At 36.5% G+C, this 22,923-nt stretch overlaps 1 protein-coding gene across 3 annotated transcripts in view; it reads right to left on the bottom strand.

Annotated features, from left to right (window-relative positions):
• Nucleotides 1-22,923, bottom strand: part of LOC124161841 (spondin-1-like) — a 265,009-nt gene that overhangs the window by 33,472 nt on the left and 208,614 nt on the right. The window lies entirely within an intron of this gene.

Here is a 22,923-nt window from a genome sequence, read left to right on the forward strand (position 1 = left end):
GCCCCTAAAACCCCCGTAAGGATTGATGCCCTCCCCCCCTAAAATAAAACTCAAAATTACGGCCATGAGTTGTAGTGCCTTCACTCCAGGGCCAAAACGGAGTTCACATTCATTTCCGTGAGTAAAAACTTAGTCGGCAAACCGGGAATCGAACACCTAACGTCATACTTTCCGGGTCACTTATCAAGCCATTACACTATTTTAGTTATTCACTATTTCTTCTTCACGACTTCAATTATCCATGGTGGCGGTGAAAAATATAACTTTCAGCACGAATTCATATCTATAAATGAGTGCTATAGTTTGTATCAAACTGCCTATATTTCTAGAAAGAGAGTGATTCATGGAAAAGTATCGGAATGAATAAAAAATTATATTGATATTGAACGGGCTGCGGAAAAATAACGATTTGATAAACACCAATTTTTATAATAAATTATTTTTATACGTACCGATTGTACACCGTAAATAAATTTTCCAAGAATCATGCGATGACCATGTGTGCATTGCACGCGACAAATAGGTTGTTCGTCCCGTTCTATAATTTGAATTACACGGCATTTAAAGTTTGATATATCGGAAATTATTTACCAAGTATATTGAGAATTTTTTTCTGCTGACATTGCCGCATGTTAAACTAAAAGAGATTAATTTAAATGCTTTTATTTCATTTTAGTATCTTCAGAATTTTAATGATTTTACATAAAAGGACTTACCAGGTCACAGTCAAAGGTTTATGTCTCAATTCCACGCACGTCATGCAAGTAAAATCGCTTATCGTTGCATTTTTTTTCGAGAAATACGGGATTCCGAGGACTTATTCTCCTTTCCAAAACGATATACCGGTGGTATCATTAAAATAAGTATTTTACACCAGCTGTAATCAATTGAGCCTAACTTGAAAGAGCCGCAGTCAGTTACTCTCTTCTTTTTCAATTATCAGTTTTACTAAAGGATATTGTTGCAATTGATGTATAGAAAATTATTTATCATGGTCTTTTTGAGAGTCTACCAACATATGGTCTCACTGTATGCGGGACAGGAGGTATAACAAATCAAAATTAAAAAGAACCCAAGGTATTCAGATAAGGTTATTAAGAATAATAAAATCCAATCCTTTTCAAGCTTAGCCGGGCCATAATGTTAAATTAATTAAATAGTGTGCATTAAATGTTAAACTGCCTTATTAAAAAATTGTTAGATAGTGCAATTTATTTCATTGTCATACAATTTGTTGAAATAATTGAATTTCTGTAGTAATTTAAATGAATATAAATATACCTTTTTCAGAAAATGGTTCACTCCAATGATATTTCTTACATTATAGGTATATTTAAGATTTGTGATTTTTAACTCGCGACTCCTACCAACAGCGGCGGTCTGGAGTGGATACGGGCCCTCCGCTGGGGCCCATGATGGAGCCCTCCTTACCGCGGGAGTTGGAGGTCCTACCCTGGAAAATTTTAGGAAATTGCATGCCCGGAAATGGATTATGACGCTATTCTAGCTATTAAAATTTGATAAAAGTTTATAAATAATAGTAATGTCATGAGAACAAATATAGTGAAAAGTGAGAATTTCTTAGCTTATAAAATTTAACAATGTGTCATGGTTCTGTTATCTATTTATTGAATTTGTCGCTTGAAACTGCACTAAAATCCAAGAAAACCTCTGAAATAATATTATAACTCTAAAATATATCTCTGAAATAATCGAATAACCCTTTTAAAAAAAGCATTACATTTTCTTTTATATTCTGAAACCTTTATTTTATTAATTTCTTTGCATATTTTTTTTACACTGAGAATTTTGTAAATAAAGTACCCAAAAGAAGCGATGAATTTTATAATTTCAAAAGACCTTGGTTCGACTAGCCTTAGTAATATTTTATTACGCCTTTCACATACGCTTCACGATAGACGCCAGCCTTGAGGGCCCCCCCTAAGCTTAGGGCCCTCGGCGATCGCCGACCACCCTAGTTGGCCAGGTCGCCCGTGCAGTGGCGTAGCCAGGAATTTTTTTAGGGGGTTCCAAAACCAGGGGGAGAAATTTTTGAAAAACTGGGAACTAAGTGGAGGTATAAACAAATTTTATCACTTTTCATAATCGAAAAAACTTCATTTGTTAAAAAATATTTTGTAAATTCATGATTATTCAATATTTTGTTTTCTTTTATGAATGAAAATAATTGTTTTTATATTTCGGGGGGGGGGGGGGGTTCCTGACCCCCCGGACCCTCCCCCATGGCTACGCCACTGCGCCCGTGCCTACCAAGATCTTAGATCGAAAAGAAACCGCCCTGAGGGGTTATGCAGCCTTGAATTAATTTTCAGACGGTCGTCGCTTGGGGAAGAAACATTTCAAATGGCACACCTCACCCGTAAAAGCTTTAATTCCTCCGTCTCAATCGGGTGAGTTCGTTTTCATCTCCACCGTCTAGTCTTTTCTTCAGCCGGATATTTTCAGTCTCTTCAAACTTCTCCACGCTCCAACTTTTTAAGTCCGCCACCCTTGAATATTCACGAGGCAAAACTTCCAAAAGGGTACACGAGAAAAAAAAAACGAGAAACTGGAATGCGAAATCACTTCTTGTGAGATTTATTTCATCAGATTCCGGCATGAGATCCTTTGGCCCATAACAAGGGGAAATAGACATCGGATCAAATTCGGTTCCCTAGTGATGTGAGAACTCGCATTTGGTTCGTGATATGGTGAGCTCTGAAAATTAATGAGGCTTAAAAATATTTGAGAGGTTTGGTGGATTTACTGGTATCACTTTCGCCTATATTCCCTTCGAATGCGTCCCCATGTGACGGACTTACAATGAAACTTTTAAAAATGGTGTGCTTTGTTAACGGATGTTATGCAGTAATAGCGTAACTTCATTATCTCCTGACACTATTCATTACCATTTAATTAGAAATAGTAAAGAAAAGCAAGAGAAGCGCTGAAGTTTAAAAAACGAGAAAATGGGATACAAATACCAAAAATATTAAATAAAAAGCCATTTCTGCTTATATGAACGAGTAAGCACAAACTAATTTAAGTATATCGGGACTAGCCACGGTAATAACTTTACGGAGCCACCCCCAATGCACAAATTGTGCGAAAGTTCAACAGAAAAAAATCATTCCATCAAGGTCATCCCGGTTAAGGTGAATATTTTTTTCTTTATAATCTTCGCAGAATAAACACAAATATTTAAAATTTTAACAAACTCATCACCAGCCGCTTGGTCGGTGGAATTTGGAGTTCATACAGTTGAATACCAATAACTGAAATTTGCCATTTCTCGCGAACTCATCAACTATTTTCATATTTCTCAAGAGTATACTTAAATCAGTATAAATTATTTTCAATCTCTTTTTTGAAACCATATTTACTGGGACGGTACGGGAAAGAAAGTTCATTACTCAAGAGTAAGCAAGCATTACGAGAGGATGATATAGTGACTCGACGAAAATGCTTAATGTAGGAGCATAGAATCACTATCATTACTAATCAAAGTGAGCTGTTAAACCCTAAATATTTGCTTAAGCTAACAAAAAGTAGCTAGGGTTATTAAGTTACTTTCTACCACTTCTACTAAGTCTACTCGTAATTTATGCAGCGTAAACAAATTTTAATGAAACGACAAGATTTACTGAATTTCAAGGCAAATATTTCTCCAATGGATACAATTAAAATTTAAAAATTATTCTTCAAATTTTCTCAGAAAATGCATTATAGTCAAGGTAAATGAAATTTTTTCTTTACATGAGAGAAGTATTAGAGAAATAATGCATAGATTAAGCTGAGATAAGTAACAATGAGTAGACTGGTTGAAATGAAGGCTAAATGATGCATGAAACACGAACAAAAAAAATAAAAACGACATGGTGTTCGATGGTAGGCTATTTGCACCATTAGGAAAGATAAAGCAACTTTCTTCTTTCAACAGGAACTTTCTTTTCCGTACCATCCCAGTAAATATGGTTTAAAATGAGCGATTGAAAATAATTTATACTGATTTAAGTATACTCTTGAGAAATATGAAAATAGCTGATTAGTTCGCGAGAAATGGCAAATTTCAGTTAGTTGTACTTAACTGTATGAAGTCCAAATTCCATCGACCAAGTGGCTGATGATGAGTTTGTTAAAATTTCGAATTTTTTGTTTATTCCGCGAAAATTATACATAAACACAAGAAACACATGTGGCATTAGCTGAATCCGATAGACCCCAGTGCATTTCGTGCACCATCTACGTGTAGATTAAACTTCCCCGGCAAAATTTAGTACCACACCAAAACACCATCGAGACATTAAACCCAGTCAGGGTCGGATCAAGGCAAAATACTTACCCGGGCGAACTGCTGTTTTGTCAACTACTCCCTACCGGGAGGTTTGGTATACCCTCCAATTAAACGGGAGGTACGGAGAACCTCCCAAAGAAATTGAAAAAAAAACTTTTAAATAGTGAGTTTTGAGTTTTTGAAAATATGTATATACCATCACCTTTTTTCGCTTACATGAAGGCCGTTTTACACGAGGCAAGTCATTGCGAAATCTGACGAATGTACGAAGGCGCAGTAAAAATTGCGTCGTGTAAAGCGGTGAATCGCTAGAATGCATGGATGAGAAATGTCACAATAGCCCCTCCTCTAATTCCGAGTTCGCATTTTGACAATTTAAAAAAATGTTTTTAGTTCTAATATTCGCAATAACGAGTAAGGCGGTCTTTACAGTGTACATTTTTCGTTAAAAAGAGTTAAATTTTTTTTGCTGTTTGGGCGCCGCCGGCCCTGAACCCAGTCCTTTGGGACGGAATACCAGCACGCTTACCGCCAGTCCAACTAAGTCTCCAAAATATTGTGAACGATACTTCCCATCTCAGCATGCGTATTTTGTGATATTCTCTTTAACATGGAGAGGGATAAAATGGCGAACAGTGTAGAGAGAGGGGCTGGCAAAGGGTGCCGCAGAGCGAAAGATGATACGTGGCCCGATGAATTTGTGGCGCGAGATAGGAGAATTCATCGCAAAGACCGGAGATTACGGCTGTCATCTGTATATCCATTCCTTGAAGTGATTGACGGGCGGCAAATCACGTGGTACCGGCAAGCAAATCATTCCCGCAGGGAGCTTATGCATCTAAGTCGGGGAAGCGTCGCGTTATCGCGAAACCCAACCTCATCACAAAATGCCGCACGAACTAAGATAGGATCGCCCTTTCATTCCTCAGATTCAAATACGCCCGATTAACACGTCGAAATACGAAATTAGTAATTAAAAATAACTCGCTGGGGTATACCATTGTATTCCTTTTAATAAACCGTGACCTAAATGAGACACACTCCAACATATGACTAAATTTCAATTATCATTTTAAAATTTCAAACATTTCCACGGAAGGAATATTTGCCCTAAAAATCAATAGATTTTGTTTGTTGATCCATTGAATTTTACTTGCGCTGAGTAATTAACAAGTGCACTTAATTTATTTTTTTAAGCTCAAGGTACTTTTTGTTAGCTTAAGCAAATAATTAGGACTTGGAAGATCACTCTGATTAGTCACAATAGTGATAATATGGTACTACATGAGAATTGTCGTCAAGCCACTATCTCATCCTCACGCTGTGCTTGCTTACTGATGAGTAATTGCCTTTTTTCCGTCCCGTTCTGGTAGAAAAATGGTGTCAAATAAGCGATTAAAAATAATTTACACTTTTTTAAATACAGTCTTGAGATTTATAAAACAGTTGATGAGTTCTCACGAAACGACAAATTACTGATAGTAGTCCTTAACTGTGTGACCGCCGAATTCCATCGACCAAAAGTCTAATGATGAGTGAGTTCAAATTCTCAATATTTGTGTTTACTCGTTCATATCGGTAGCGATGAGTTTTTCATTTCGCGTTGTAGGTTGTGAATCCCTTTTTCTTGTTTTCCCAACTTCAGCGTGACTCGTGCTTTTTCTTGGCATTGAAATACGAAGAAATTGCATATCACGTAGATACTTAAAGAAAATTAATTGATTTATATCAAACCAATAAGATTTTTTGGTTTGCGCATGGAATACTAAAAGTAAGTATCACTAATGTGTTCATAGTCATTAATATTGGTTATTAATAGCAGTTTTAGGAAGAAATATCCCATATATTCATATTTTTAAGGGTAGAAGAGTGGTGACGATTTATTTAGAATGAACTAGGTTGCATTCGACGCTCAATGCTAAACCAAAATAAAAAAGGCTGAACTTCCGGAAAAAATTGAGTTTCTTTAATGGAGAATATTAGCCAATGCCATCATCTTCGCCCCTATCCATTCACAGCGTGGCTTTTAATGTTCTGTCTCAATCGCTTGACTCGCCATTATTAAGAAGATGGAATTAAGGCAATGCCTAATTTTCTTGGGGGAAAAGTGTATTGAGGATTCTTCGAGAAGAGCCAGAGGAAATTATGAAAAAATAAAACAAATTATTAAAAATAATTAAAATGGAATTATTCCTAAATATAAGAACACACCTAAATGTATCTCTAAAGGGCGCAATGGTTAAAAGTTCACCATTAGAGAACTAGACGAAGCGTATATGAGAATGCAGCACGAAACGCAATAATCCTACTAATGCTATTCAAATAATACTAGGTGATTACCACAGTATAACTGCAAAATCCAAAAGAATCTCATCTTAAGGATCTTTTACCAGTAAATTATCTTAAGGCTCCATAGAGGATTACCAGGCGTAGAATTAGGAGTGCCACACCATTGCCAGTTCAATAGATTTTCATTGACATCGATTTAATTCGGGAAAGATAAATTTGAAATTTTGATTAATACCGCGGTCAACTTTCAGTTTGGTATCTTCGAGCTAATACATTATGTATTCAATAACCAGCCGAAAGGCTTCTTAAATGGCTTCGGGCGTTCATTTCCATATTCTGCGGAGAAAATGAGCATACTTTGCGGCAATGCTTCGAAGAGACGGGATGAACGGTTAGAGGAAAGAGAGATAAATGAAGACAGGCGCGATCTCTTTAAGAAACTATTCTAAATTTCAGCCGAGGGGTCTTTTGAGAAGAGTGAACACACCATAGGAACTCAAAATGAAATTAAGACCACCTTTCTCCGATGCGCTCAAAGATTCTAAAAGTTTCGACCTCTGGCGAGGAGCTTCATTGTGGACTGAAATGATCTCAATGTGAGGGTTTAGAGGTAACTTCGCAAGTTACGGTGGATACTATTGGATGTCGCACGTTCCCACCGAGCGCAATATATTCTTTACCCTAGGATGCCTGTGAGTGCAGCCTTTCTACTTTTAACTAATCACCCCTCTGTTGTCACAGGTACCCACGAGCGCCGCGTGGCGCAGTGACGCTGTCTATATTCATGAAACCTTGGGAAGAGACACGGAAAACACATTCTGCCGATCTAGGGAAATGGCATTAAAGTCTTGTGCTGAATATGGAGGTGGAAGAAGATTTTATATTCAGTCTGGATTCAAACAGGCTCAGTTGCTGAAATATTTTGCACCGTGCTATCGCACAATACAAATTTTCTCCAACATGCACGATTTAGAACGCCATGGTGAATGATTATTTAAGTGATGTTTATTGGTATTAAATGTATTCCATTTAAAAAATTTTCTCAGTAAAATGCAAAACTGGCTGTTATAAAGGAAATTTTAATTTAAAAAAATACGATACGTATTCGTTAGCGCTGTAGTGGGATTAAAAGCTATCGTCCTCATGCCTAAAGAAACGAGAAATATTTGGCACGAGTATATCTACAAGAGTAAAACTAAGGCCAATTCAAAATTTTTATTTAAAAATAAACAGTTTATATATTATTTTTTTTAATATTTTCGCCATTTTATGTTATATTTAATACACCTACAAGAGCAAAAGTAAGGCCAAAAATTAAGGCCAACTCACAATTTTGCTTTGAAAGATATAAATCCTACAACAATAAAGGATTTTTTTATAAAAAGATAGGACGCACATTCGTTAGCGCTGTAGCCGGAGAAAAACTACCGTCCTCATCCCTTAAAAAAAAAACGAGAAATACTTGGCACGAATATGCCTACACGATCAAAACTAAGACCAATTTAAAATTTTGTTTTGCCAAGCAAATAAAACTGTTGCCTATCAAGGAAATTTATTATAAAAATTTAGGACACGCATTCGTTAGCGCTGTTGTGTGAGAAAAGCTATCGTCCTCAGCCTTGAAACTTGGAATGGTTGAAATTTTCGCGGTCACTTCAATTCTCACACGGATGTTGGTTCCGTTGAAGCTTCTCCTATCGTCCAGAGCGTCGCCACCATATGATCAACAAAGCCGCACGACAACTATGCATAGCTTGTCGCGCGGTTGATGGCGCGGGAGTTCCGTTGTTCGCGATGGGGAAGGCGAAGGGAGTTGTAAGGCCTCCCAATTCAAGGGCTTCAATCAATTACGCCACCTTTTCGAAGAATATGAGTCCGAGGCCTCCGCAGACATGTTCATCTTCCACATACTATATCGAAGAAAAGAGAATGGATACCGTTTTGGAACGTAAAATATTAGCCTCTCTATTATTGTGATTCACGATCTGACTCGCGTGCATTGGAATTGATAAACTTTATGTTCTGTATATGGAACGTCTGCTGATCAAAGTAGCTTTAATTACTTCTGAAGTAAAGCTACAATTTTTTATATGATATCTGTGGATTAAAGCAATTAATAGGCTTCATTCAATCCTTTGAATGGCAATTCTTTCGCTAGTAGTAACGATAGTAACACCAGCTGGATCCAGTTTTTTCATTAGATAATAACTGCAGTCTAAGTATGGTTAAATTAACTTAATATGATGAATTCAAATGTACTTAACAATGTCATTAAAGATCTTTTCAGCTGGTATGACTGCAGTATTGGTTTAAAAATACAGCGCAGTAATACCTGCTGAAATACTTTTATGACATCGCAAAGTACATTTAAATTCATTTTATTAAGTTCATTTAACCATTTTCAAACTGCAGTTATTATATAATTAGAAACTGGATCCAGCTGATGTTAGTACAAAATAAAAAGTATTCATTAAATGTAGTGATATATTAGAGATAAAGGAATAAAACTTGGTAAGGTTCACTATTATATTAATATGGGCACGACCCGGGTTTCGTAACGTAGTCACATCTTCATCTTCACCTGAAGATGTAACTACGTTACGAAACCTGGGTCGTGCCCATACTAATGTAATAGTGAACCTTATAAAGTTTTATTCCTTAATTTTCAATATGGAGAGGTTTCACAAAGTAAAGCCTGAAGTTATCAGTTATGTTTAATAACAAACTTTTAAGATAAGCTTGAGCTGTGAAAATTAGGAAATCATAATTCAAAACAAGCGGCCATTTTTCGAGAGAAAGCGCTCCAATTTGTCAATTAAGCCCGTCATAGGTGTATTAGATAAAATAAATTTATATAGCTGTTGAAGCTTGCAATAAGAGGATGTTTTTTTTCAAGAATAAGGTCACACCAGCATTATTATCCAGCATGAATCGATAGAGGATCATTTTTGAAATACTTATAATCATAGAATCAATTAACTCTTTACACAAAGATAAAAAGTCACCGTAGGATTGTCAGCGAGCGCATGCTTCCAAAATATCAGCAGAAATACTTTGTAATGACTTCGCAAAGAATATTTATATTCATTTTATCCAGTGACTCCAATCCAAGTGCTTCATTCAATTACCCCAGCTTTCCTAAAGACAAACGGGTCAAAAATAAAAATCAATGAGTTGTGCTTGTTCATTGTGAGTTCTAGTGGGCATTGAAATATCATACGCATGGAAATAGAAAATGTCAAGAAATTTTTAAGGATGACTTATTTTTCATTATTCTTATTTTATATCACTAAGCAAATCCACAGTGATATGGAAGTTGTGATTTAAAAAACGAGAAATATATTTGGGACAAATATACCTACAAAAGCAAAAATAAATCCAATTCAAAATTTTGCTTCCAAAATATACCATCAAATTATAACATCGAAGGATTTTTTTAGAAAAAGATAGCATACGTATTCGTTAGCGCTGTAATAGGAGAAGTTATCGCTCTCAGCCCTAGCTGAAACTAAGAAGAGTAGTAATTGTCGCAGTAACTTCAAACCTTACTCGGATGAGAATTAAAGGGCACTCAGGGGCCATGTTTCCATAGACGACTGAACGAAAACATCACATCAGGAGAATTGAGTATAGTGCCAAGAATAGGCTGGTTACGAAGCCGAGTTCATCCCCATCTTTCCTCAGCTAACCCACGGGGCTACCACGTAAAATTTTCCAAATTTCTTTTTACATGATAAGACAATGAGAAAAATTATCACTATTTATTTCACTATGCATGAATACAGATAAAACAATTGCCAATGGAAGGTTGGCAAAAATTCAATATCTTGATTTATTACTGCTGAATTTTGAAAATTCATTATTGCCATTCTTTTTCGAACGAAAACGAAATCTGAAATAATAACGCCTGATTAAATCACTACAGCCTTGATAACGATTAGAACTTCGGAAAGTATGGCCCTGCATCGTCAAAATGTGAAATTTTAAATTGATTCACTTCGATCAACATGAACATTGGCTGTACACAAGGTCGCGGGCTATATTTTGAAATAAAATTGGGCCCAAAACCTTACAAGTAAATTGATAGATAACCAATCACTGGGAACAAATTGACAGTTAATTAACGGCAGCCCAAAATAACGTGAAACGAGCTAACAGTAATTTCTAATTTTATATTTTTAACGTAAGAATTTCGAGTTATTAAAAGTTTTAAGCTCTAGTTCAATAAATGCACTTTTAATTAATAAAAGTCCGATACTTTTTTAACAGCCTTCGTACATAAGAGAGGGTATATTTCACCTTGAAATTACATAGAGTCAAAACTGTGGTCGGTAGTGGAGTAATATAACAAATAAACAGTGGAAATTACTATTTAAAAAATATTGTATCATGGATATATCGCATTTCCACCACGTCAAGACTGAAACTATTTTACAAGATTTCTTTCTTTACCAAGATGAGAAAAAAGAATATTGATGATTTTTACCAATCTCTTTTAACACTAGAGAATCTAACACTGTCACAATAAGTAATGGCCAAGAAATACTGTGGCGCCCATAGTTTTTCCTGCAATTCTGATCCGATAAAAATTAAAAAATTTCTTTGAACCGGTGGCACTTTTTTTAACCTGACAATTTCATTCGTCCGTGGGTCGTTCTCCCTAAATCGTGCAAAATTATGCCCATGGGCTGCCATAAAAAAGCCAAAACTGTTAAATCAAAATTAAACTGGCATATTATTTTATGCGCATTTATTATTAAGTGACAAATTAGTAAAGAAAAAAATATATTTACCAAATTTAATGTCCACTGACTATGTCGTTCGAAAATATAAAATATTCGTCATGTCCGTGGTCAGCCCCACCGGGATTTTCGAAGAGGTGTTTATTGTATTGAGAACCTTTACTAACTAATTTATTATAAAATCTATCATTTACTAAAGTTAAAAGAAGGTAAACATTCCAAAATAGTCTTTAAGGGTTGCTTTTATTCCATGATATTTATTATGAAAGAGAAAAAACATTTGTCCTACCCAAAAAAGCAATGTCCGTGGAATCACAGGAAAAAGGGGGAATTATTCATAGGAGATGGTGGCAGCCTTAAAAAATCAGTGTGTAGAGAAGGAGATTGTCAACTATATGGGGTTATTTGAGTTTATGCTTGGTTTAGTGAATGTTTTAACGCTGGAAGAAAAATTTTAGTTCAGTTTTTTGAAAGAGCCAAGATCAGCAGTCTTGTCCGTGCACAAGTAAAAATTAGTAAAAGTCTAATCTTTTACTAATTACAATTGAGATGTCTTTTACAGCTCTAAGATATAAGTCCAATGAAGTAAGGGCAGTGTCCTTCAGTCCCAACTATAATTCAATTTAGATAAAATCGTCATGCCCGTGGACGTCATGCCCATGACAGTCTATGCAGTTCAAGGACATGACAGATGGTAACGGACATGATGATACACTATGACTAGTCACAGAATGTCCAATGACAAATAAAACAAAATTTTTCTCGTGATTAAACACAATATTTCTCATCTGCTGTGTCCTTGGACCTACATATCATGTCTGTAGACAGCAAAAAAGTAAAAATAAAAAAAAGTGTTAATATAGTTAACGATCTCTGCAACTTACGTCACTAGATTTTATGATTAAAAAACTGCAATTACACAATTTTGGTTCTTATATAAACCAAAATTATTTTTTTTATATTTTGCCTACAGAAAATGTACGTTTTTTGGAGGCTGACCCTCGCACGCCTAAGATCCGTACGGAGCGTGCGCTAAGACGCATTAATGACTATAGGGTGGTTTCATATTATTTTTTTACTACCTAAATCGAAAGATTATAACTTCTGGAGTACGTATTTCACGCTTTTAGATTTTTAAATGAAGATATCTATTTTTCTCGATCAAATAAAAAGTGAAAATTTTCAAGCGCACGAAAATGCGACGGCTAAGTATGAATGCTGGGTTATGCTGCTGGGACGTTGTTCTGGTTCCCGCTACCGCAAGTGAGGTGACCTTGGGGCGAGGCTTTGAGCGCTGATACGACGCAGGATGCTAGCTGGTAGCGCTTGGCTTAAATAAGGATTATTAATACCTTATCAAACGAAGGAAACTTTCCGACCTTAGGCAGTTTTAATAAGTGATTATTAAGACACTATTAAACTCCTATCCACTCGTATAGAATCTAGGTCCCTGTGATGTCACGTGGAGTGGCCTTTTTCAAATGCGGTTCAAATTGACCATTGCCATTCGTCTGAACCGGTATTTCTAAAACCAAATAATTTGTATATAATGAATACACTAATGGTGGGTAACGAATCGCAATCAATGCCTTCCGTTTTCTTTGATGAAGGAAACTACCCTATTCTCTCAGTCGATTCGAATGTGGTGCGGCGGCCTCAAATGCGATATACGATATATGCGAACATTTGGAATAGAAAATTTATAGAAATATCCCTGGTCAGTGGGAAAAAGATGTAAAATAACTATTTTTACTCGTCACTCCTTACCATTTTATGGGGAAAATTAATTTTTAATCAGTTTTAAGAAATCACTCTCTTTGCCAACACTTGTGATTTATTTCAACCCAATTTTCATGGAAATAGCTTAATGTGATCGGATAGGCTGGTGTACTTGTTTGATGACGGTTCCTAAATTTTATGGAAATTGAGCTTGAATAAGTTGATTTTGCAAAGCAAGGACTAGGTAAAACCGTACGGTACTTTTTCCTGACTGATTGCATAACATTTTCGTTAATATACGTTCTAAATTTATAGCAATTAAGTGATTAATATAAAATAAGCAGTGGCGTCGACTCCATGGAGTTTGAGGGGCCCGAACCCCCTGGGGCCCCATTTTTACATTACCGTTTTGTGTACATGGAGGATGAGACGACTACACTACTAATTACCCTTTCTTTAACGATAAATTTCAGCTCAGCATTCGTGAGACAGTCGTGTGTATTCTATTTATAAAGGCTGTTTCTTACTTACCCTGTCCTTTTTATCAAATATCCTTCACTATAATATTTTTAACGTAAAATTTAAAAATTTAAATTAAAAACATAAACGAATTTTTGATGGGGCCCGAGCCCCCAGGCTTGTCAATTTTCCCCAGAGTGTCCAGACACCGAGATTCGAGTTATCAGGGTTCTAATGTTGATCGTATGACTCTTCTAAAATTCTTAAATACTTAAAACTCACTACTTATAAAATTTCCCAGGGCAAGAACCCCGGTTTGCCCCCCCCCCCCCCAATATTTTTTGTAAGTCGGCATCTCTGATAATAAGTAATGTTGATATACAATAAATAATAAAACTAATATTGCGCGTTTTGATCCTTAAATTTTTAATAATACTTATTTATTCATTCTGTTTTCAGTTTACAGAACTCAAATAGGAGTAATAGCAGTGATGATAAAGCCTTCTGAAGTGGAGATTTATATAGCTGCGCACTTGGAATACTCCGGCAGTCTTGAATGCGCTCACTTTCAGACTAGCGTATGCCGGTAAGTGTATTCGTCGGCAACTGTTACCGTCGCTAGTAGAAGAAGCAGGAATTTTCCTAATGCCCCTTACCCGTCAAATTGTTCGGAAAGAAAGGTCATTTTTGGAGCTATGGCCTTGCGTTCTCTGGAGCACTGTGCGGCGCAGCTGTCATCTAAACTGAAAATGATTGATAGGAATTCAACGGTCCCCAATAGACGATTGACGCTCATGAAGCCTATGGATTCATGTAATCGACTCGCAAATCTGTGCAGAGATGAAATAATTCAATTCAGTAACTCTTAAAGATTAATCAAAAGTGACGCACATCATGCAATATTTATGGAAATTTTTAAATTTATATTCGTTATACATTCGTTTTTTTTCAGGAATTCGCAGATCTCGTTGAAAACGTAATTTATAAATAATGAAAATAAAAATAAATCCATTATTATACAAAGGAGGGTAATCATTTAAGATAATATTATATATACGATACATGATATCGTACATGGGCCTATAATTAAGTAATTTCACACAATTTTTCTATGGTAAATTAAATGAAATATAAAATAATTTTTTCAAATAGATTGTACAAAAAAATGAATTATTTTAAGTTAACATTCAATGTATTTAAAGAGATTAGGGAAGAAACCAAGGAGCTGTTAAAATGGAATAATATCATCGCACAGATAATGTACATGAGGCGCCGCCATTCCGTAAAGCTTTATCGCCGTTATTTTATTCGGTGTGCCCTTCTCTCACTCACCAAATCCCACGAGGAGCAAGAAATTAATTTCTTATCCTTCAAGGAAAATGCTCAACACAGGTTTTTCTTGATAAAAAAATGCCAACGCTTCAACGTGCACGGTGGTCCCAAATTTTTTCCAGTCAGGGAAGTAAAAAATGATATACAAGGGTTGGAAAAGAAATTCACGCAAAAGAAGTCCACAGGGGACGAAAAAGGAATACGTTGGCTCCATAGCCTAGCCACCCTCTTCCAAGGGCCCTGTGAATGAAAACTTTTGAGAGATGATTCATCTTTTTTCTTCGCGAGAAAATAAATCTTATTCTTTTACTCATCAAGAGAGAGAATATTTCCGAGTCGGCATCAAATTGAAATTTCGTTATGTGCTTTTGTGAGAAACAACAGCCTATTCTCGACAATCACATGAACACGTTTTCAAGGACTAAGTGGGTGACTATCACCATTTAAGAATATTCTCAAGCTTTATACTGCAATTTCTTTTTTAAGGACCTTCAAACAATTATTGTGATATGTATTAAACAATTGCAATTGAGGAGGTGAGAATCCAAGGGGTACAAGCGATTTTTTTCTCAACAGAGTTAGGTCAAGTTAATTATTAGAATAAATACACCAAAACTTGGTTGCCAAGGGTTACGAGTGAGTCTACTCTGTGCTGACATCGAGTGGAAAATCAAATGCACTGTTAAATATGTAGTTGATCTCGTTTCTTTCTATACCTAATTTCTGTACCTAACTCTGTATGGAAAAAAGAAATCACTTGTACCCGTTGGCTTCTCACCCAATCAATAAAATGTCGCTGAAAACTGAAAAAAATAATGTTTTAGGTCAACTCATATTTTGCCTCAAACACGGTCACTGGGAAAATTCAGTTCAAACTTCCCTTGCAACGTGCAGAAATGTTTGTGTATAATCGATTACAAAGCACTAATGCAACTGAAAAGTGATAGATATTTACAAATCTTCCTAATACCGAGAAATCCTCAATTCATTAAATCATTGAGAGAACTTAACGCCCTGAGGACGATGGCAGAGTTAGCCATTGAAATCTCGTCTCTGATAAATCAGCTCACCTGGTGGGAATATCGTGAAGTATTCGCCCACAGCACTCATAAACAATGAAAAATGCACACGGAAAGTACGATAAAATATAATCGGAGTACTCAAATGATCGGCATATGATGTAACTAGAGTATACTTGACCTCAAAACGAACTCTGACCCATCTTTGCGAAAGGTCCGTAAAATAAGTGATCAAGGAAATGCAACGGCTATTATGGCGACCTCATGTCCTCCAAGAACACATTTAGAGTCACATAGTCCTCACCACACTCCCTCCAAGTACCAATCTTCCGGCCAGACGAGAAAATCTCTTCCCTCCCATTGGTCGCTCTTTTCCTCGCCCCGCGCTCTCTCCCAAAAAAAAAAGAAAACCCGCTCCCCGCTGTTCTTTTGTTTCCGTCTCCGACGAGAATGAATTCCCTCCGACCATTTTGCTCCTTCAGCCTCTCCGAGATTACTCACGTAGTTTCTCTTCGCCGTCTGCTCCCTTTCACTCCCTCGCGAAGGCTCTCCAAGCCGCATATAATACGTCTCCTTTCTTGAGCTCGCCGCTCATTTTTCTTCTCGTACGTTGGAGGACTGTTGGCGGGCAATGCGGTAAAGAGTTTTTTTTTTTACTTCTTGGTGCGCACCTTACGGCGTCTCCTCAATTCTATTATTCGCCCTCTCTCCCGATCTTTGACTCCGCTAATGACGAGCATTTTCGAAAGGGAATTTTCGAAATGGCAATTTCCGATTTTACCTCGCACGCGCCTAATTAAAGTTTTGATGGAAATGGAACAAGAAGAGTAAAGTTCGGCCGATTGAGAGAAGTAGCGATCACAAAACTTTCACGCTTATCACGTGCTTACGCCGTAAACTTTTAGCTGGATGCTTGGAAAATCAGGTGGAGTGAATAATTACCCCTTGCACTGTCTCTTCTTCCAACACCGCAATCGATTCTGATTCACCCTCTCTCGCGTAATTTTTCCCGAACAATAAATCAAGTCAGTTTTCGGCGAGTAACGGCAATTAAAGTGAAATCATCGGCCTACTTTCCTTGGCCGATTGATTTTATACGCAAGACAAATGGGTCACTTTTTCCGCCAAAAGAGTTGGAGCACGGCAGAGCAAACGATACGAAAAAATTAAGCATCGTTAAGCATCCTTGAAGGGAGAACCAGTCTGCTTAGCATTTTATGCTGAAAATATATCATGATGCGGGAAAGAACTTTTCTTTTCGAGGTAAGTATGAAAAATGGTAGGTTTTTTTCTTTTACCCTTTTCTCATAATTTATAAAGAGTGTGAGAGGAAAAAATTAAAACAGGAGGAATAATTCATCATCAAAATATGGTAACAAAGAAAGCCATTTATGAATTAGTTACATCTAGTTTTGAAATACTGGTTGGTATTTTAGGCCTAATTGCCGTTTACCATTAAAATTTAAAACTAACGTAATTTTTTAACGCACCGTTATTAATATTCCATACAATTCTCATATAGGAGGAGATGAATGTACACACGTATGAAAAAAGGAAGTATTCGATTTGGCAAATTTACGTGCCAATAACGTAATCGTCTCAAAAGAAAACTAATATCGTCGGAATTAATATCGTGAGGGCTGGAAACCATAAAACGCATAACTATTCCAACCTCTTTCAGATGAATCTCCTTAAAATTTAGTTTAAGTACATTTGACGATTGGAATAAAATATTAAATTCACTACTCGTAGGGTTTGTAATTTATTAGACTTTCAGAAGCCTAACGTAATCATTTTCACCCGTCACTATGCTCACATGTTTTATTGAAACTCCATTCCCACGATACAACTGTCTGTGTTATATTTCCATTGATGGGAGGTAATTATCCAGAGTGGAGGTAGCCAGGGTCGCTGTAGGCATTAAGGAAGACTGGCGATATATATATATATGTGTTGTCTAAGGCCAGCGGGAGGTTAAGGACCACACTTGCGTCATCTGGCGGAAGGGTCTGGATGCAAGATGTGACACAAAGCTCTAACTAGGGGATCGACCCAAGGGAAACGGCTAGTAGCCTCAGTTACCGAATACATAGAGATAGGATTAGTGATAGAGTAACATTAGCTAAACATTTAGATGGATAATTGAAAAACAAATGTGCAAACAAAGAGAGGCCTTATCTATGGTATTAATTTTTGGGGACAAATGCTTCTTACATTAACATAATAATTAAACCGTATTTCACAGAATATGCAAGGATTTGCACCCAAACTTGCATCACATTTCAGACGAAGTTGTCAGGAATGTGTCACATCAATTCCTCTCAAACTAAATTAGATTCGAAAAACGGGATATTGACTCGCAATTTACTTTCTTATAATCAATATTTGCATTTAATTCGACAGTGTTTGTAGTCGAAGTAGCAGTATTATTTTTTTTCAAACCTTCATTTGATCCACACTTTATCCATTGGAGGCAACAAAACACTTCTTATATCACATTTTCTCCGGGACCCTTGGCCCATCTCAATATCCTTGCATTCTATGAATGAATAGAATTTCGAAATAAATGGCCTGTTGCATATTCCAATCCAATGTTCATAGAGACTAGATCGAAAATAAATATCGTTATCCTTCCTAGCGGTGAAAGAAACACATCGTTTTTCATTAGTTTCGTTAATTTCCATTTATTGTTTCGGAGGCTGTAGCTTCTTGCAACCTGAAGAAAATCTTTATGCACTAATATCGCCGTTCTTAAAACGTTTATATTATTGCAATTCAATGCAATACTGCATACATTATTTCATATGAGAAAAGTTGTTTGGCAGAGCAAAAATGTGGAAACAATATTCACAATATAGCGCATATAAAGGGTTTATTTTTACTTTTTCATGGTAGAGTTAGAATATGGAACGACATGGTGTATTGTTTTTTTCGAGATTTATCACCGTGGAAGTATACACCGCCACTCTGGGCTTCTTCGATTTCAAGTATCATCAAAGGATAAAACTTACAAAATCGTAAAGTTATCATTTTCATCTGTTACTATGCTGACATGTTTTTCACACTCTCGGTTTTTCTTTATTGTACAATAGATAAATTAGCGACATTTTTAATTCCAAATTACTTGTTGGCGGTTTTCCACTCCCTTGAACATCGATAATTTCCATTCCCGTCGCTAAAATGGATTTAAAGAGAGACATGAGGACAGTAAAACTGATATCGTCCCACAATGGTTATGACGAAGGCATTATTGATCCACTGCTTCAACGCAAGCTCAAGGAGAATACTGTCATGTCATTGAATAACCTTACCCTATTTCAACATCAGATGGTAAAAATAACCTTCCGAATAAACTCAGTTCTCTCTTCCTCTAAGCAAATATGAAGTACAGTTTTTATAACTCAGTCATGGTTGGTAAATTTCCATTTAATTCAGAATATGATGTGAGCGAGAGAGAAGAGGTGGAGTATGTATGTAACATTTTAATACTGAAGATTGTTAAAGTCTTCACATTGGAGACACTGGCGTAAAATTTGAAGACAATAACTGTAAGTTGCATGGCACCATCAAATGAACTGCCTTTAATGGTGCCCGCGTGCAACCTTGTCTCTCTCACCCCATTCCAGAACCTTCTTCAAAGAGCTAAGTTATTTTCCACTTGACCCCATCTCTTCACGTAAATATGGCTTGAAAAAACTCAATCTTGAAAACGACGCTATATAATCCTCAAAACATGTCGTTGTGATTAAATATTATGCGTAAGAAAAAAAAGTGTTTTAATGTATAATGGATTCCTAGTTTTTAATCTAGTTCATTATTAAGCGCAGGAAATTAATTCCCGCTTAGTTTACTCGGATGGGAATTAAAATGTAAACACTCACTCATCATCATGGAAAATGTACCCAATTAATTAGGAATAAAGCCTCCATAATGATTCATACATTGCATTTTCCTCACGTGAATTCAAAGGGAACAAGAAATTAAGACACTGTTTCCAATTACCTGATCTAATCGGATTCAATAATTGCAACTATGGTAATAATGAAAAAAATCATTATTCTAATCAGATAAACTCCAAGTAGGAGGGGAAAGCAATTATCGCCAACAATTCTGAAAAATAAATAAGGGACGAAATGAATAGCGATACTTTTTTAATGCTTTTATTTCTCAATATTTAACATGAAAATTACCTCCGGGGACAAAGCCGTTTGGTTTTTGGGACTTATCGTGACAAGGCACTCTCTCATGGCAAAGATTATAACTTCAAGAGAACACCGAGTGGGGCCGTCTCACATTCAGCGAGCTTCGTCACTGCTGAGTGAATCGTTTACTTATTACATTTTGATAAAATATGAATTCAATCATGAATTCAATACACCTGATTCAAAATAAAACATTTGGGCAATTAATGAAAGACTTATTTATGCTTATCCGTGTCTGGCAGAAATTCCCATTGATTTTAAACGGGAAGATTAGGTGTTTCAAATTCTGTAGTTGTTCACGATGAAGAGTATAAAATATGGCCCCTTTTTGTTTTTTTTTTTTAACGCTTATGGATGGTTTAAATTAATTTAAAAGTCTTTGCCTGAAATCGATCAGGGCTTACTTGAACAGTCACTTCACGAATCTCTAACAGCGTTCGAAAACCAAGTCAATTTACCTAGATAGATTCAAATCCTTATTTTTGATCCTGAAGATTGGATAGGCCCTAACTGCTGGGTACCTCGTAAAGAATTTAATATGACGCAATTAGAAATAAACCGAAACCAATGAAGCCGCATATAAAAGCACCGAAGAGAGGTCATATCAGCCCAAAAAGATGACATCGCTCGGCCTTAATTCACGAATCTCTAATAGCTTTCGAAATACAAGTTACCTCTGGAAATTCAAGTCTTTATTTCTGACCCTGAAGATTGGATAAGCCCCAACTGTTGTGCTCCTCGTAAAGAATGTGATATGACGCGATGAGAAATAAACCAGAGCCAATGAAGCCTTATATAGAAGCACCGAAGAGAGGTCACATCAGCCCAAAAAGATGACATCGCTGGGCGTCCGTGGAAGCAGAAACTCCGTCGGTCACGAAGCGGTGAAGAGGAGGCCCTTCTCGACCCAAATCCGTGGACGATTTGAGCGACCCGTTGGGATATAATGGCGGCTTATGAATCAGGCGACAGCTGGCGTGGGGGAAAATGGCACTAAACACCGAAATGCCCTATCCTACCTCCCTCCCTGCAGCAGCTCGGGGCACTCGCTATTGAAGGAGACGGGTTCACACGGCCGCGTCCTCACATCCTTAGGCTTGGCTCTATAATTGGGCCGGCAGAAGTTTTCGATGGGCCATTTCGATTTATTCCGTGGCTCAGATATCCCGCGCCACCTACTGGGACGCAATTAAGGCCATTAATGGAGGTCAACTCCGTATACGGCCGCGAATCTTCGGATCCCTCATCCATTTCTCTTTGCTGTGCAGTATAAACATAATCCTAGGGTTAGTACCCTGCAGCCTTCCAAGTCTCACGTTCTCATTTCCTCCTGAAGTTCTTCTCCCTCAATCTTTCTTGACCTGGCCCAAGGACTTATCCCTTGGCCTTCCTCCCGTAAATTTTCTTTTATTTCATCTCCCACGCAGTCTCTGTACTTACCTACATGATAAGGTTTCTTATATAGTTAAATTATACTTATACCACTAATTTTTTTACAGAGAGCGACCCGGGTTCCAATGATCATTCATCATCTTCAGTGATAAACTATTATGCATTTATCTTATTATTGTAACCTAGTTACCTAACAGAGAAAGAGATGAATTTTGAAACAGAAACCAGAATAGGGGAAAGTGTTGGGTAAAGATATTCGTCAACGAGAGTGTTGTCGTGGTTATTAAAAATTTTATAAAAATAAATATATAAAATACATGATAGTTTACGCCTGATGATAATAATTGATCATCGAAACCTAGGTTGCTTTATGTGTAAAGGAAGAGGTATAAGCGAAAGTTAGCTAACCAAGAAACCTTATAATGGAATACCACACAGTATAAATGAGTCGATAAATTTTTCCCTTGACTACATGAGCAATCTTAAGGTCACTTGTTAGATAATGCAGCTCCACAGTTATTGAAAAAGGCACAGAAAATGGAAAAACTACATATGAATATTAATCCAAAAATGAAGGGTGCCAAAACATGCAACATAAAAATAGCCACTAAGACAGAATTCTGACTTTGAACTATACCTAGAACGAACGTGGCTTTCTACCCGAATACTAAGGCAAAATACGTGATTGAAAATAAACGGAAATATAGAAATGAAATTTTGAGACTTTGCGGCAACCTTATATCAATGCAGGAAATAAAATATGATGTCCTTCAAACTTTGTATAAAACAGAGACATATAACTATATTCCTCTTCCTAAAAGTAAATTTAAACATTGTGTTGTCCATAGAAAAAATTAATTTTTCTGACAAAATATCCTCGACGCCAATGAAATTTTTACTATGAGAACATACCAAGTACCTACGTCAAAGCATTGCAAAAGAGTCATGGCCTCACTGTAACTCTGCGTATCTGTAGAGATGTAATCTAAAATTAAATCGGTGTCTGAAAATTAATATGATACACGAAAAAGTGGGTCATGCTGTCCATTAATTCGAAATTTCCATTACGTTATCATCAATGCTTGCAATCACAGTTTTCATCGTTGTATGTATACGTGAAATATGCTAAGAATAGATGCTGCGAGGATAAAATTACAACGGTTTTCCTTTGACTTTTATCAGGCAAAATTCATGAAAATGTCCGAGTATCTCGGCTATGTCAAATTAAATGAAATTTTAGAGAGATAAAATTTTTTGGGAGGCCACTGACGAGACAATTTTGATTTAAGCTTATATTAGTACAAAAAAGTCTGAATTGTACTTCCTTGATTGCTTTTATAAAAAGTAAATTCTACGACTTTTTCCCAGAAAATAAATATTTGAACTACGCTTTCGGAAGAGTCAACTTTAAATTGAATTAATCATTTTGCTCTACACATTAAGAGATAAATATTCTCCTCTGTAACGAACGATGA

This window comes from Ischnura elegans, chromosome 7, assembly GCF_921293095.1.
Source record: "Ischnura elegans chromosome 7, ioIscEleg1.1, whole genome shotgun sequence".
NCBI lineage: Eukaryota > Metazoa > Arthropoda > Insecta > Odonata > Coenagrionidae > Ischnura > Ischnura elegans.